General features: G+C 52.9%; 2 pseudogenes; one reads left to right on the top strand and one right to left on the bottom strand.

Moving 5' to 3' along the window:
• Nucleotides 1-1,072: 1,072 nt before the first annotated feature.
• Nucleotides 1,073-1,606, bottom strand: LOC146865592 (vimentin-1/2 pseudogene; annotated as a pseudogene).
• Nucleotides 1,607-1,695: 89 nt separating this feature from the next.
• On the top strand, nucleotides 1,696-2,738 carry LOC146865593 (vimentin-4 pseudogene; annotated as a pseudogene).
• The last annotated feature ends 14,033 nt before the right edge of the window (nucleotides 2,739-16,771 follow it).

The raw sequence follows: 16,771 nt of genomic DNA on the forward strand, positions 1-16,771 counted from the left end.
CTCGTCCCCGAGCCTGCAGTGTTTCTTTGTCCCGGAGAATCTCCATTGAAATCAACAGGGCACCCGACCTCAAAACAGCCCTCCGTACCCGGCCACCCTAGTGCCGCTGAGGGTGCCCCTTTGGTGCTAACTTCGTCCTCAACTTGCCCTGAGCTTAACCCTAAGAGCTTTGCTCCCAAAACCCCGTGGCCTGCTTGCCAGCAGCCACCAACCGGAGTCCCCCTATCCTTCTAGGATAACATTGGGCTTCAACACTCTGCACCCGGCCGCCCTAGTGCCACTGAGGGTGCAACAACAGTGAATCACTGACCCTGGGAGACCCCTGAGTCTAACCCCAGGACCATAACTCCAAAGACCGATTACCTACCTGGAAACCGATAACCTCTTTTTCCTCATAGAATAACATTGACACTTTTTCTCCCAAAAGGTTTTCTGTGTCAACTTTTGAAAATTACAAATATTCCTTAAAAATCAGCCGAATAACCAAAACGCATTTTCTCAACTGTTTTCAGGAAATGTCCCAGTGCTGAATGTAGGGATCCAGCACTGAGAAAGAAAAAGTATAGTTAACATAACTTACCTGCTAAGTGAATTTCCTCCCATAGGATAACATTGGTGATTCTATGTGAAAATGTTTCTGTGTCAACTTTTGAAATGCAATAATATTCTTTAAAAATCGTACCTCTAACTAAAACGCATTTACTCGCCTGTTTTCAGGAAATGTCCTAGGGCTGAATCTAGAATCCAACCCTGTGTTAGTAAAAGTAATCTGAAAAGTAATTAACTGCATTTTACTTAAAAAGCCCATTCATTTGAATGTATTATACCTGCAATGTGTTGCAAACTGCTTACTTAAAACTGTAAACAAAACCAGTTACACTGCAATTTTGAACTTTGTTCATACAAGTAATTTACTTTTTATTCTTGCAGGGACTCTACTTTGCGCTCCAGATCAAGGCGTGCCAGGGAGGCATTGTCAACATCCTGTCTGAAAGACTGCAGGGTGTTCTCCACCTCCTCTCGCTGCATCATTTCATCCAGCAGCTTCTCACACAGCTGCTAAATGTCGTCGCTAAAGAAAGTTGAGGCAGTCCACCTCCACGCGGGCCTTCTCGTTGGTGAGTTGGTCCACCTGCCTGCGCAGCTCCTCCTCGTACAGGTCGCCCACGCGGGACTTGCCCTGGCCCTTCAGCTGCTCCAGCTCAGCCACCTGGATCTTGTTCTGCTGCTCCAGGAAGCGCACCTTGTCGATGAAGTTGGCGAAGTGGTCGTTGAGCTCCTGCATCTCGGCCTTCTCATTGGTGCAGTTGGCCTTGAACTCCAGGTTGATGATGTTGGCCAGGGAGAAGTCCACGTTGTCGCCCATGTGGGCCGAGGGCAGGCTTCTGTGTAGCCGCACCGAAGATGACTTGGTGTAGATTCCTGGAGAGGAGGCGCTGGAGAAGACGGTGCGGATGCTGCTGGGGCAGATGGTGCTGCCCAGTATGTAGCGGCTGGTCGAGGTGACATAGCGGCCGCCACAAGAGGAGGAGAGCGGCCTGCTGCCGCCGCTGCTGCCGCCGCTGCTGCCGCCGCCGAACATCCTGCGGTAGGAACTCCTAGACATTGTGGTGCTAATGTTGCTGCTGCGTTGCTCCCCTTTGCTTCTCCGTGCTCCTCTCTGGTGCGCTCCGGCACCAGAGAGGAGCACGTCCTTTTGAAGAAGAAATCGGGGAACTGCAGTCACAGATCCAGGAGCATCACGTCCAGATTGACATGGATGTGGCTAAATGCCAGACCGGACAGCTGCCCTGCGTGATGCCCGCCAAACGAACGAAAATTGTGGCATCCAAAAACCTCGCTGAGGTCGAAGAATGGTACAAGTCCAAGTTTGTAGACCTTTCTGAAGCGACGAATCGCAACAATGACGCCCTACGCCAAGCTAAACAGGAATCCAATGACTACCGAAGGCAGCTTCAGACCCTGACCCTGACAAGTGGATGCACTGAAAGGAACTAGCGAGTCTCTGGAGCGCCAGATGCGCCAGCTGGAAGAGAACTTTGGCATCGAAGCTGCTAACTACCAAGACACTATCACCCGCCTTCGGGATGAAATCCAGACCATGAAGGATGAAATGGCGCTCCACCTGTGCGAGTACCAGGAGCTGCTCAACGTCAAGATGGCCCTGGATATTGAGATTGCGACTTACAGGAAACTGTTGGAGGGGGAGGAGAGCAGGATTACAGTGCCAGTCCACTCCTTCTCTGCCATGAGCATGAGAGAAACCAACCTTGAACCGCGCCCCATTGATTCCCACTCGAAGAGGACACTTCTGATTAAGACTTTTTAGACCAGAGATGGCCAGGTTGTTAATGAACGTTCTCACGAACACGATGAGTTAGATCTGGAGTGAAAAGGTACTGCCGTAAAGCTCAGCATGTATTTTCATTGAAGCAGAAAAGACAACCTTCACCAGTAAGACGAAGCTGTCCGCAGTGTCCAAGATGAAGACAAGCTTGCAAGTGCCTTTTGCAGTTAATTCAAGAGTGCAAGATAGTTATGATAGTACTTAGGTCTGGAGAGCAGAGGCCTGTACTGAAAGATAGAAAACGAGTTTACAACAGTGTCTAGTATACAGAACTGCAATAGCAATATCTTGTGCCGCAATACTGTTTTAAAAAAAAAGAAAAATCCCCTAACTTCCAATAAAGAGATTTTTCCATACAGTGTATGACACAACTCTCAATGCTTTAATAAAATATATTTTTTTTTTAAATAATAAAAAAAAAGAAAAGTATTTTTTATGCTTACCTGTACCAGACTTGCTTGGTTCTAGAAATAAAACAACAGTATATTTTTTTATACAAAACAATTGGCCTAGAGTTCAGTTCTTGAGTGTGTGAATTCATTTGCTGACTGAGTGTGTACATCTAGGGCCTCATGTAGGAAGCCAAATACCGGTCGGTAACGGCCGATTTTCGGTAATTATACCGTAACCCACCGGTATTTTGGCTTTTGAGATGTAGGGGGAGAATTTCATGATTCGGTATTTACCGAATAGGTAAAATTACCGAATCGGTAATATTACCGATTCGGTAAATTTACCGATTCGGTAAATACCGAATCATGAAATGAGATGTAGGGGGAGTGTGTGGGTGTTGGGTGGATTCGTTATTTACCACCAACTAATAGTTGGTGGTAAATAACGAATAGCTGCAAAAAAGCATTTTTGTGCACGTTTAAGTGTGCAATGGGGCAGACATCCATGCCCTTAGGGCATGTATGTGCGCCACATGTGCACACATGGCCGAATCAGGGGTGCAACAGGGTGTCAATGTGACACCCTACCACCCTTGCATGTGCTCCCCCATTACCGAATCGGTATTTACCGATTCGGTAATGAGGCATACCTTCCCATCAATGGGAAGGTATGCCTCATTACCGAATCGGTAAATACCGATTCGGTAATTACCGAATTTTTCCGATTCGGTAATATTTACCGACTCATTACCTACATTGCATTTACCACTTCATAAATACCGAATCGGTATGATTCGGTATTTATGAAGTGGTAAATGCCAGCCCACCTACATAAGGCCCCAAATGCTTAACACTGTCCTCTGATACTGCCTTACTACTCGACCAAGCTACCACTTTAGAGAGTAAGGTTCTATCTAACTTTAAACTCTGCCAAACCTTTGGAGACCCTGGGACTCTATACACACTGTACCTCACTTTGGTGCTGTATATATAGAGCCAGTTTCTTACATTGGTGGTTCAGCGGTGGGATACTAACTTGCATTTGTTGGACTTCTTGGTTACCATCTGATCACACGACAGAACTCTTAAATTGCCTTTAGAATTCTGATTTTTCAAATTGGCATTTTTTTTACCAAAGTACTAAAAGTCTTGTTAGGGCCTTGCTTAAGTACCTTTAGAATTTTAGAAAATAAAAAGTCACTTGGGTCAAGGGTAGAGGGGTTAGAACTTTTTGTTAGAATGTCGCAAAAACAGAACCCCACAATTAGTGAAGATAACCAAGATTACATACAGGACAGGGTGGAGGAGCTCGGCCTCACCCCTTATCTTCACTTGTCTTTCAAGGAGATAAGGTCCTTATGTAGAATTAAAAATATACCAATGTGCCAGCATCCAACCAAACAAGGGCTCCAGGAGCTCCTGGCTGAATATGCCCAGGCCCACCCATATGAAAATGGTGATGACCAGTCTGATGAGGAAAGGGATGAGGAGGACAGGGCTGGTAACCCACCCCCAATAATCCCTAGGGAGGAATGGGTCTCCCTACCCTTAACTCCAAGAATCAACCCCTGGGGACCTAGAGTCCACACAGGTGGTACAGGTTCCAGTGAGGACATTGAGGGCAGCCTCAATGAGAAGGACAGCCTTTTAGCAAGGCTGGTCAAAAGATTGGATCTAGAGTCCAGACTCCTGGCTCTAGAAAAAGAAAGAAAGGAGATGGGTTTAGCACCCATCAATGGTGGCAGCAATCCAAATAATAAGGACAAAGAGCAATCTTATGATCCTAAAATTCCCAAAGGGATTGTCCCTAAATTTGAGGAGGGTGATGACATCACCAAATGGTTCACTGCCTTTGAGAGGGCTTGTGACATGAGAAAGGTAATAAAACGTCTCTGGGGGGCACTCCTGTGGGAACTGTTCTCTGGTAACTGCAGAGACAGGCTTCTGACCCTCTCTGGGCCAGATGTAGGGTCCTATGACCTCATGAAGAAAACTCTGATTGAGGGATTTGGACTCACTACTGAGGAGTAGAGAATAAGATTCAGGGGGCTCACAAAACCCAGAACCAGTCCTGGATTTAAATTGTAGACTACGCAGTTAAGACACTGGATGGTTGGTTAACTGGACACAATGTGCATGACTTTACTGGACGTTACAATTTGTTTATGAAAGAACATATATTAAGTAATTGCACGAATGAAAAGTTACATCAGCCTTTGGTAGACCTAGGTCCAATTTCTCCCCAAGAATTGGGAAAGGAGGCAGACCACTGGGTCAAGACTAGGGTGACAAGGACAACCACTGGTGGTGACCAGAAGAAAGTGGTTACAAAACCTCCCCAGGGGAAAGGTGGTGAGAATCCCCAAGATAAAAAGTCTGAGTCTTCCAAAGGGCCCCAAAAACCTGCACAGGGTGGTGGGTCACAAGCTACTCCCTATACTCCACATCCCTATAGGGGGAAGAACTTTGATCCTTCAAAGGCCTGGTGTAACAACTGTAAGAAGTTGGGACACTTAACTGTAGACAAGTCTTGCCCTCACAACAAGGCCCCCAGTTCAACAAGTACAGCTACTTCTGGGGTAGCAAGTCTACAGATGGGATCAATAGTGTGCCCAGAGCAAATCTGGTTGCACATTGAAGCAGTTCTAGTTTCAGAGGGGGAAGTTGAGTTTGCCACTGTAGGTGTGGGGCCACCAAACTTAAAGAAATACGTATAGTACCCTTGGATCAATGGAACTAGGATAGAAGCTCTGAGGGATACAGGTGTCAGTTTCACTATGGTGAGAGACACACTGGTTTCCCCTGAGCAATATTTGATTGGGCTTACTTACACAGTCACCAATGCTGACAGTGTTACCACTAATCATGCAATGGCTATGGTGACATTAGCCTGGGGCGGGGGGTTACTGGCCTGAAACAGGTAGTGGTCTCTCCAAAGCTACCAGCTGCATGTCTGCTTGGCAATGACCTGGAAACCTCAGCCTGGGCTGAGGTTGAACTAAAAACCCATGCAGCAATGCTGGATATCCCTGAATTGGTGTGTGTAAAAACAAGAGCATAGAGCAAAAGGCAGGGTGAACAAGTGTTGGAGCCTAAAAGAATGGCCCAACCTACCAAGAGAAAAGGTAAGAAGACTGAGGAACCAGCTTCTGTTCAGCAACAAGATCAGGACCCCTCTCCTCAGGGAGAGGACTTGGACACCCCAGAGGGAACTGAGCCCATGGAGCTTGACCCTTACCAGGTTGAACTCTTGGGCCCAGGGGGACCCTCTAGGGAAGAGCTGTGCCAGGGTCAGCATGACTGTCCCACTCTTGAAAGCCTGAGGCAGCAAGCTGTTTCAGAAGCAAAGGGAGATATCGGTGGTACCCACAGAGTTTATTGGGAAGAAGGATTACTGTACACTGAGGCAAGAAACCCCAATCCTGGAGCCACCAGGAGAGTGGTAGTGCCACAGAAGTACAGGGAGTTCCTCCTAGCTTTAGCTCATGATATCCCCCAAGCTGGACATCTGGGCCAAACCAAAACTTGGGAAAGGCTAGTTAGCCACTTTTACTGGCCCCAGATGCACCAAAAGGTGAAGGAGTTTATCAGCTCCTGTGTTACCTGTCAAGCCAGTGGCAAGACAAGTGGCTACCCAAAGCCCCCCTGATACCACTACCTGTGGTTGGGGTTCCCTTTGAAATGGTAGGTGTGGACATAGTGGGTCCACTCGAACCTCCCACAGCCTCAGGGAACAAATTCATTCTAGTGGTAGTGGATCATGCTACTAGGTACCCTGAAGCAATTCCACTTAGGACTACTACAGCTCCTGCAGTAGCCAAAGCCCTAATTGGTGTCTTCACCAGGGTAGGGTTTCCTAAGGAGGTGGTTTCAGAAAGAGGTTCTAACTTCATGTCTGCTTACCTGAAACACATGTGGAAGGAGTGTGGGGTGCAGTACAAGTTTACTACACCATATCACCCACAAACCAGCGGCCTTGTTGAGAGATTCAACAAGACATTGAAAGGCATGATCATGGGACTCCCTGAAAAGCTCAAGAGGAGATGGGATGTCCTTTTGCCATGCCTGCTTATCGCTTACAGAGAAGTGCCACGGAAGGGAGTAGGGTTTTCCCCCTTTTAACTTCTGTTTGGTCATCCTGTGAGGGGACCACTCTGCTTTGTGAAAGAGGGTTGGGAGAGGCCTCTCCAATAACCCAAACAAGATATTGTGGACTATGTGCTTGGCCTAAGGTCCAGAATGGCTGAGTACATGGAAAAGGCATCCAAGAATTTTGAGGCCAGTCAGGAGCTTCAGAAGCACTGGTATGACCAAAAATCTGCACTGGTTGAATTCCAACCTGGGCAGCAGGTGTGGGTTTTGGAGCCAGTGGCCCCAAGGGCACTCCAAGATAGATGGAGTGGTCGTTACCCTATCCTAGAGAAAAAGAGTGAGGTCACCTACTTAGTTGACCTGGGCACAGGTAGGACACCCAAAAGGGTTATCCATGTGAACCGCCTTAAGCTCTACAATGACAGGGCTGCCATCACCATGCTGATGGTGACTGATGAGGAACAGGAAGCAGAGAGTGAACCTCTCCCTGATCTCCTCTCCTACAGCCCAAAAGATGGGTCAGTAGATGGGGTTGTCTTTTCAGACACCCTCTCTGTCCAACAGCAGACTGACTGCAAGCAAGTCTTGCAACAGTATGCTAAGCTCTTTTCCCTGATCCCTGGTCTGACAAACTGGTGTAACCATGATGTGGACACTGGTGACAGTGCACCTGTCAAAAACAAGATCTATTGACAGTCAGACCAAATCAAGGAAAGCATCAAAACTGAAGTCAGCAAGATGCTGGAGTTAGGGTTATTGAACCGTCTGAGACCCCCTGGGCCAGCCCAGTGGTTCTGGTCCCCAAACCTCATCCACAGGCTGGAAAGAGAGGAATAAGGTTCTGTGTGGACTATAGAGGACCCAACTCTGTCACCAAGACAGATGCTTACCCTATCCCAAGAGCAGATGAGTTGATAGAGAAATTAGGGGCAGTCAAATTTCTAAGAACCTTTGACTTAACTGCAGGGTACTGGCAGATTGGCATGGCCCCAGGACCAAAAGAGAAAAAAGTATTCTCCACGTGTGATGGGCACTATCAGTTCACTGTTATGCCCTTTGGGTTAAAGAATGCCCCTGCCACCTTCCAGAGGTTGGTGAATCAAGTCCTTTCTGGGTTGGAGTCCTTTAGTGCAGCTTATCTTGATGATATTGCTGTCTTTAGTTCCACCTGGCAGGATCACCTGATCCACCCTGAGAAGGTTTTAAAAGCCCTGCAAACTGCAGGCCTAAATATCAAGGCATCCAAATGCCAGATAGGGCAGGGCACTGTGGTGTACTTGGGCCACCTTGTTGGTGGAGGCCAGGTACAGCCCTTACAGCCCAAGATCCAGGCCATGCTGGACTGGGCAGCTCCAACAACCCAGACCCAAGTCAGGGCATTCCTTGGCTTGACTGGGTAATACAGGAGGTTTGTGAAGGGATATGGCTCCATTGTGACTCCCCTCACAGAACTCACCTCCAAGAAAATGCACAAGAAGGTTAACTGGACAGTTAGTTGCCAAAAGCCTTTTGACACCCTGAAAGAAGCAATGTGCTCAGCACCAATTCTAAAAGCTCCAGATTATGCCAAGCAGTTCATAGTGCAGACTGATGCCTCTGGCTAGGGATAGGAGCGGTTCTATCCCAGACCAAAGATGAAGGCCAAGACCAACCCGTTGCTTTTATAAGCAGAAGGCTTCTCCCCAGGGAGCAGCGTTGGAGTGCTATTGAGAGAGAGGCCGTTGCTGTGGTCTGGTCCCTGAAGAAGTTGAGACCATACTTGTTTGGTACTCACTTCCTAGTTCAAACTGATCACAGGTCTCTCAGATGGCTAATGCAAATGAAAGGAGAAAATCCTAAACTGTTGAGGTGGTCCATCTCCCTACAGGGAATGGACTTTGACGTGGAACACAGACCTGGGGCTGCCCATGCCAATGCAGATGGACTTTCCAGGTTCTTCCACTTAGACAGTGAAGACTCTCTAGGGCAAGGTTAGTGTCATCAACTTTCGTTTGGGGGGGGGGGGGGAGTTGTGTTAGAAAGAGCCCTCATTCTTGCATAGTATGCCCCCACTTTTTGCTGAATTGCTGATGTTCTTTGACTGAGTGTGCCCTGGGCTCCTGCCAATCAGGTACCCAGGGCCTGTGTTCCTTCCCTAAAACTGCATTGAAGCCTAAACCCAATTGGCATCTCTGGCCACATGTCAGCTCCTGGTAAATGGTACCATAGGTACCCAGGGCACTGTGACCAGAGAAGGCCCCTAAGGGCTGTAGCACTTATTGTGCCACCCTTAGAGGCCCTGTACCCTGACACACACACACTGCCTTTGCAGGCTGAGTGTCTTGGTACAGAACAAAACAAAGAGTCGACATGGCACACATCCCTGTGTGCCATGCCCACAAACCACTGCCCTGGCATACATCAGTCACCCCTCAAGCTGTGTGCCCTATGCCAGTGGTGAGGGTACAGGTGCATGAGCCCTGTACCCCTACAGTGCCCAAGTCCATTCCTCGGCCCTGTAAGTGCAGTGTTGCCATTAAGAGTATATGGTGCTGGGAGTTTGTCATTACGAACTCCATAGCACCATAATGGCTACACTGAAGACTGAGAAGTTTGGTATCAAACTTCTCAGCACATTAAACCTACACTGATGCCAGTGTGGGATTTAATGTAAAATGCACGACAGAGGGTATCTTAGAGATGCCCCCTGAAACTCGACCAACTCCCAGTGACCTGACTGAGTGGCTGCCTAGGCTGCCACCACCAGACAGGTTTCTGGACCCCTGGGTTGAGAGCTTGCTGCTCTCGGGGGTCTGAAACAATAAACATCTTGGGACGAGGTGCCAAGCCTCCTCCCCCAGGATGGGCAGGCTTCACGAAGGAGAAGCTTCAAAGGCATGCCGCCTTTGTGAGCCTCTCCAGACCATTTGCTGCTTTCAGCAACTGGTCCCCACTGGTTCTACCCCCCACTTTGGGCGGGAGACCCGGCAGGAAAAATAAAGTGAGGAAGAGAGGTGTGCCCACCTCTGCCAACTCCACCCCTAGGGTGAAGCACGACCTCAAGTCCCCGCCATCTTGAGCAGTGGGGGACCCAGCCAACCAGGGACAGGCTCCTGCTCCCCTCCCACTGGGGTGTGGCAGAATAGGGGGTGTACCTACCCCAGGAAAGGGAATCATTGGTCCCTGTCCTTTACCTACCTGTAATGCCCCTAAATGTAGTATTTAGGGGCACCCTGAACCTTCCTTCCGCAGATCCAGCAACCACAAGAAAAAGAAGAGAAGAAGAAGGACAAGAAGCCGTGCAGAGCTAACAAGAGGATGACGCCCACTGACTTGGCCCCAGCCCTACAGGCCTGTCCCCCCTCGAACCTGCTCCTGCAAAACCCCGGTGTGTACAGCGGACAGCAACCTCAAGAACCCCAGAGGACCTGCCTGCCATCACTTTCCAAGCTGTTTCTCCCGTGAACACCGGACGTGTTTGAAATGCAGTGTCTGGTGCCAGCCAGGAACCGCGAATCTAGCCCACTCTGCACCCGCCAAACCCGGCCCGAGCTCAAGTGGAAAAATACCACGAGGAGGTCCCCCCGGCGATTCTGACCCGGGATCCGGCGACCCCTGACCTGCCTCAAGCCTTCAGACAACGCCTGCAGCCTCAATCCAGAGGACCCCCCCTACCGCGAACAGAGAGGGTAAGAAAATCCGACGTCCCGAGCCACCCCTGCTCCCAACGCCCCACGGCCTTGTGTGCCCAACCCAGCGGTGCCTAAGCAACCCTCAACATCCTAACTTACCCCTCGAAGTGGTGGTCACTCCTGGAAGATCCTCGTCCCCGAGCCTGCAGTCTTTCTTTGTCCCAGAGAATCTCCATTAAAATCAACAGGGCACCCGACCTCAAAACAGCCCCCTGCACCCGGCCGCCCTAGTGCTGCTGAGGGTGCCCCTTTGGTGCTAACTTGGTCCCCAACTTGCCCTGAGCTTAACCCTAAGAGCTTTGCTCCCACAACCCTGTGGCCTGCTTGCCAGCAGCCACCAACCTGAGTCCCCCTATCCTCCATAGGATAACATTGGGCTTCAACACTCTGCACCCGGCCGCCCTAGTGCCACTGAGGGTGCAACAGTGCATCACTGACCCTGGGAGAGCCCCGAGTCTAACCCCAGGACCCTAACTCCAAAGACCGATTACCTACCTGGAAACCGATAACCTCTTTTTCCTCATAGAATAACATTGACACTTTTTCTCCCAGAAAGTTTTCAGTGTCGACTTTTGAAAATGACAAATATTCCTTAAAAATCAGCCGAATAACCAAAATGCATTTTCTCAACTGTTTTCAGGAAATGTCCCAGTGCTAAATGTAGGGATCCAGCACTGAGTAAGAAAAAGTATAGTTAAAATAACTTACTTGCTAAGTGAATTCCCTCCCAACTTTTGAAATGCAATAATATTCTTTAAAAATCCTACCTCTGACTAAAACGCATTGTTAGACGGCGACCTCCGAGGAGCCCGGAGAGGGGTCCTGACTTCCCTGAGTCCCACCCGTGTAGTATTGTAGCCGGGCACTGGCGGGAGATTCCCCAGGGGGAGGAATCTCGCAACTAGGATCGTACTTCTGGCACCACACGACACAGAGAGACCACACTGGGTATTCTCAGAACAAACTTTATCAAATAGGTATCACTGCAAATATGTACAAGGTGAGCACGGGCTCAAGAGTCTCGGAAAGGTAGGGGATAGCGGGACTGTCTCTGGTAACGGTTCAAGCAGGGACGTATCCGGCGCACAGCTCACAATCCTCGAGCTGGGGGATACGTGGTCGGAGTTGGGGTCCGGCGGGACCGTGAGAGTCTGGGGGAGCCGCGAGTCACTCAGCAGGGCTCAGGTACCAGTTCGGAGGTCTTACGATCTTCAGGGAGCCGCGAGTCACTCAGCAGGGCTCAGGTACAAGTTCGGAGGTCTTACGATCTTCAGGGAGCCGCGAGTCACTTAGCAGGGCTCAGGTACAAGTTCGGAGGTCTTACGATCTTCAGGGAGCCGCGAGTCACTCAGCAGGGCTCAAGCACCAGTTCGGAGGTCTTACGTTCTTCAGGGAGCCGCGAGTCACTCAGCAGGGCTCAGGTGAGTTCTAGTTCCAGGAGCCGCGACCACGTCAGCAGGCTCTCGTTGTTCCAGCGTCGAATCTGCCGGACAGCCCCAGAGCACCCCTTGTTATAGTTCGACCCCTCTTTGATGTCCGGAGTCTGTGAAGGCAGGGGTCTTGTCACCTGGGGGTCGCTTGTCGGGATTTCCTGCTATAGTCTTTTGATCCTTTCAGGGCCGGGTCGGGAGGAGTCCCAGACACCCAGCAGGCGTGGAGCCAGCCCTCAGGGAGGCCGGAGGGCCGATCGAAACCCATCGTCCCGGGGGAGTTCAGAGGTGCGATAGAAACTGCTCCTCCCTCTCTCATCCCCTGGAAGCGTGATGTCCTCCAGCCGGGGTGGCGCCTCTAGGCCCGGGTCGCGCTGGGGCCGGGCGGCTATCTTGGTGCACGAAGTGGGCACGCGGGCCCGGGGTGGCCGAAAGGAGAGAGGCCAGGGACGGGGATGTCCGGATCGGTGCGTGTGTCCTGGTGGGGAGGTTCGGCTGGGCCGGGTGCTTGGGCTGTAGGTACCAGGTTTCGGTGGTGCGGGGGCACGGAGGGCCATTCTACGAGGCCGGGTCCAACACGCGTCCCCCCCAGCTGAAAGCCGGAGAGAACTGCCCATCAGCTTGGGGGGTTCTCTTCGCTGAGGCGGAAGAACCGGGAGAGGCCGTCAGCATTGGCGTGGTCCGTACCAGGGCGGTGTTTCACGGTGAAGTCCATCCCCTGGAGGGAGATTGACCACCGCTGTAGCTTGGGGTTTTCTCCTCGCATCTGCATGAGCCAACGTAAGGGCCGATGGTCAGTTTGGACTCTGAAATGGGTGCCAAACAGGTAGGGTCGTAGCTTTTTGAGTGCCCAGACCACGGCAAAGGCTTCGCGCTCTATGGTGCTCCATCTTTGTTCTCGGGGCAACAGCCGCCGACTGAGGAAGGCGACGGGCTGGTCTAGGCCTTGGTCATTTACTTGGGACAGGACGGCCCCAATGCCATGCTCGGAGGCATCGGTCTGGACTATGAACTCCTTGGCGTAGTCGGGAGCCTGGAGGACGGGGGCAGTACACATGGCCCTTTTTAGGGCATCGAAAGCTTCCTGGCAGGCAGCCGTCCACTGCACTTTCTTTGGCTGTTTTTTAGACGTGAGTTCTGTGAGAGGGCCGACAAGGCTGCCATACCCCCGAATGAATCTTCGGTAGTAGCCCGTGAGTCCCAGAAAGGCTCGGACCTCCGTCTGGGTGATGGGTGGTTCCCAGGCCAGGATGGCGTCGATCTTTGGCTGTAGAGGGGCGACCTGGCCACTCCCGACCTGGTGCCCCAAGTAGACCACGGATCCTTGCCCGTTCTGGCACTTGCTGGCTTTTACTGTGAGGCCTGCCTGGCGCAGGGCGGTTAGCACCCTTCGGAGGTGCTGGAGGTGCTCACTCCACTCTGAACTGAAGACAGCGATGTCGTCCAGATATGCCGCGCTGAACTGTTCTAGCCCGGCCAGGACCCTATTCACCAGTCGCTGGAAAGTGGCCGGGGCATTTTTCATCCCGAAGGGCATTACTCGGAAGCGGTAGTGCCCATCGGGGGTGGAGAAAGCGGACCGCTCTTTGGCCCCTTCGGTGAGCGCAATCTGCCAGTATCCGCAGGTGAGGTCGAATGTGCTGAGGAACCGGGCTGCCCCTAGGCGGTCAATGAGTTCGTCGGCTCGTGGAATGGGGTGGGCATCGGCTCGGGTAACGTCATTGAGCCCCCGGTAGTCCACGCAGAATCGGAGCTCGGGGGCGACACCGGGGGCCGCTGCCTTCGGGACCAGGACCACGGGGCTGGCCCAGGGACTGTCAGAGGGCTCGATCACCCCCAGGGTCAACATCTTCGAGACTTCCGCTTGAATGCAGGACCGGACCCGGTCAGGAACCCGGTAGGCTCGGTGTCTCACCGGCGGGCTGTCCCCGGTGTCCACATCATGAACACACCAGTTGGTGACCCGGGGGGTCAGGGAGAAGAGGTCAGAAAATTGTCTTAGGAGCTGGCGGCAGTCCGCTTGTTGCTGGGCAGTGAGGGCTGGGGAGAGGTTTACTCCTTCCACGGAGCCATCCTGCTCCTTGACACACAGGAGGTCTGGGAGGGGATCCGACTCATCTTCGGCCCCGTCATCGGTGGCCAGCAGGAGGCTCAGTTCTGTCCGCTGGAAGTGAGGCTTGAGGCGGTTCACGTGCAGGACCCGGAGGGGATCCCGAGGCGACTGGACGTCCACCAAGTAGGTGACTTGGCTCTTCCTCTCGACCACTTTGTAGGGCCCAGTCCATCGGTCCTGGAGAGCGCCAGGCTTCACGGGGGCCATGACCCACACCTGCTGGCCCGGCTGGAACTCGACCAGAGTAGCATTCTGGTCGTACCAGCGCTTCATTTCTTCTTGACTCGCCTCCAGGTTGGCCTCGGCCAGTTCTCGGAACCTCCGGGTCTGGTTCCGGAGGGCCAGGACATATTGGAACACATCTCGGGGGGTGGTCTGGGGTGCTGCCTCCCACCCTTCCTTAACCAAACTGAGGGGACCTCGGACGGGGTGCCCATAGAGTAATTCAAACGGGCTGAACCCTAAGGACTTCTGGGGGACCTCCCGGTAAGCGAACAAGAGGCAGGGGAGCAGGACGTCCCACTTACGCCGGAGGGGCTCTTCTAGGCCAGCGATCATCCCTTTCAAAGTCCTATTAAACCTCTCTACTAGGCCGTTCCCTTGGGGATGGTACGGGGTGGTGAACTTATAGGACACCCCACATTGTTGCCACAGGGACGTCATATACCTGGATATAAAATGAGTGCCGCGATCGCTCACGACCTCGCGGGGGAAACCCACCCTGGAGAAGACCCCCATCAGGGCCCGGCCCACCACGGGGGCCGTAATGGTGCGTAGGGGAATAGCCTCTGGGTAGCGGGTGGCGTGGTCCACTAGGACCAAGATGAAACGGTGACCTTGGGAGGTGGGGGGGTCCAGTGGCCCCACGATGTCGATCCCGACTCGTTCGAAGGGGGTACTGACGACCGGGAAGGGTTGGAGGGGAGCCTTGCGCTTCCCCCCACTCTTCCCACTGGCTTGGCACGTGGGGCAGGACTTGCAGTGTGCCTCTACCGCTGCTTTCATCTTAGGCCAATAAAAATGGGTCACGAGACGGCTGTAGGTCTTGTCCTGACCCAGGTGACCGGCGAGGGGGACATCGTGGGCTAAGCCCAGGAGGAAATCCCGGAAGCGGAGGGGTACCACCAGTATCCGTCCGGATCCCAGCTCCACTGATTTCTGCTCACTATACAGGACGTTATTCTCCCAATAGATTCGGTGCGTTCCGGTCTGGTCACCTGCGGCTTGGCCCTCGGCCTGGCGCCGCAGCCCGACCAGGGAAGGACAGGTGGCTTGCTCCCGGCAAAATTCTTCTCGGGTGGGCCCGCCCTCGTGGCGCCAATGGGCCAACTCGGGTAGATCCCCCAACTCGGGGACCGGGGCGGGGTCGGATGGTGCGGGCTCGTTGCGGGCGACGGACCCTTCCGATGGGGGAACGGGAGAACCCTCGGCGGGGACGGTGCTGGCTACTTCGACCGGGGTGCTCTCGACTTCTCTCCGGGGAGTGAGTCGGGCTGTCATAGATCAGGTGGTGGCACACACCCACTCGGGGAGTCCCATCATTCCTAGGTGGGCCTTGCGCTCTACGTGCTTCCATGGAGAACTCTCCAGGTCGTTCCCTAAGAGGCAGTCGACCGGCTGGGAGGTTCTTACGGCCACCTTGAGTTTACCTATCACCCCTCCCCACTCAAATGGCACCAGGGCCACCTGACACATACTTTCCCTATTGTCGGCAGATATTACGGGGCAAAAGACATTGGGGAGGATCTGCTCCTCGGGAACTAGGTGCCTGAGGACACCGGTGATACTGGCCCCGGTGTCCCGCAGGGCCTCTACCTGGTGGCCATTGATCTTGACGAGCTGCCCATATTTCTGTGTGTTGGAGGGTAGGAGGCTACCAGGGATCATTTCCCTATCTCCCAGGGATACCAGGGCCATCGCGGCGGGTTCCCACTCCTCGGCTTCCTCAACCTCCTCCCCCAGGGCTACGTTGGCTATCTGTCTCGCAGGGGTGACTTGGGTGGCCATGGGGCACTCTGGGTCATTGGCGTAGTGCCCGGGTTTCTGGCAACGAAAACATGTGACGGTCACCCGGTGTCCCCGTCTCCCAGGGGGCCCTGTTACTGGTGGGGGGGGCGCCGGGAAAGGTGGAGGTGGTGTCTTCGGGGGGCTAGGCTGGGACTCCCTCGGCCCTCCCTGGTTCCCTCCCCCTCTCTGGCGGGGTGGTCCCTGACTGGTTCGGGGGTACTCTCCTACCATGCCCCGGGAGACCCGGGTGTTGGTCCAGCGGTCGGCCTCCACGGCCAGCTTCCGAGGATCTGTGAGCTTGCTATCCAGCAGATGTTGACGTAGCTCTACGAAGCAGTTCGCAGCCAGATGTTCCCACAACATGAGGTCAGTGAGTTCGGCAAGGGTGGTGACCTTGCTGCCCTTGACCCACCCATCGAAGGCCCGACTAAAAAAGTTTACATACTCCACCCAGGTGGTGCCCGGGATCTTCCTGCAGTCCCGGAACCGTTGGCGGTACATTTCTGGGGTGAGGCCGTATCTTGTGAGGAGAGCCTCTTTCATGTGGCTGTAGGAGGTCTGCAGGGAGAGGGGTAGGTCGAGCAGGGTGTCCCTTCCTTCGCTCAGAAACCGTCCCCACAACCCCGCCCCCCAGTCCTTCTGTGGAATCCGATGGGAGGTCATGGCGACCTCGTAGGCCCGAAACCATTGCTGAATGTCATCGTTTTTATAATATTCTT

Source organism: Triturus cristatus, chromosome 2_1, assembly GCF_964204655.1.
Source record: "Triturus cristatus chromosome 2_1, aTriCri1.1, whole genome shotgun sequence".
NCBI classification, from domain to species: domain Eukaryota; kingdom Metazoa; phylum Chordata; class Amphibia; order Caudata; family Salamandridae; genus Triturus; species Triturus cristatus.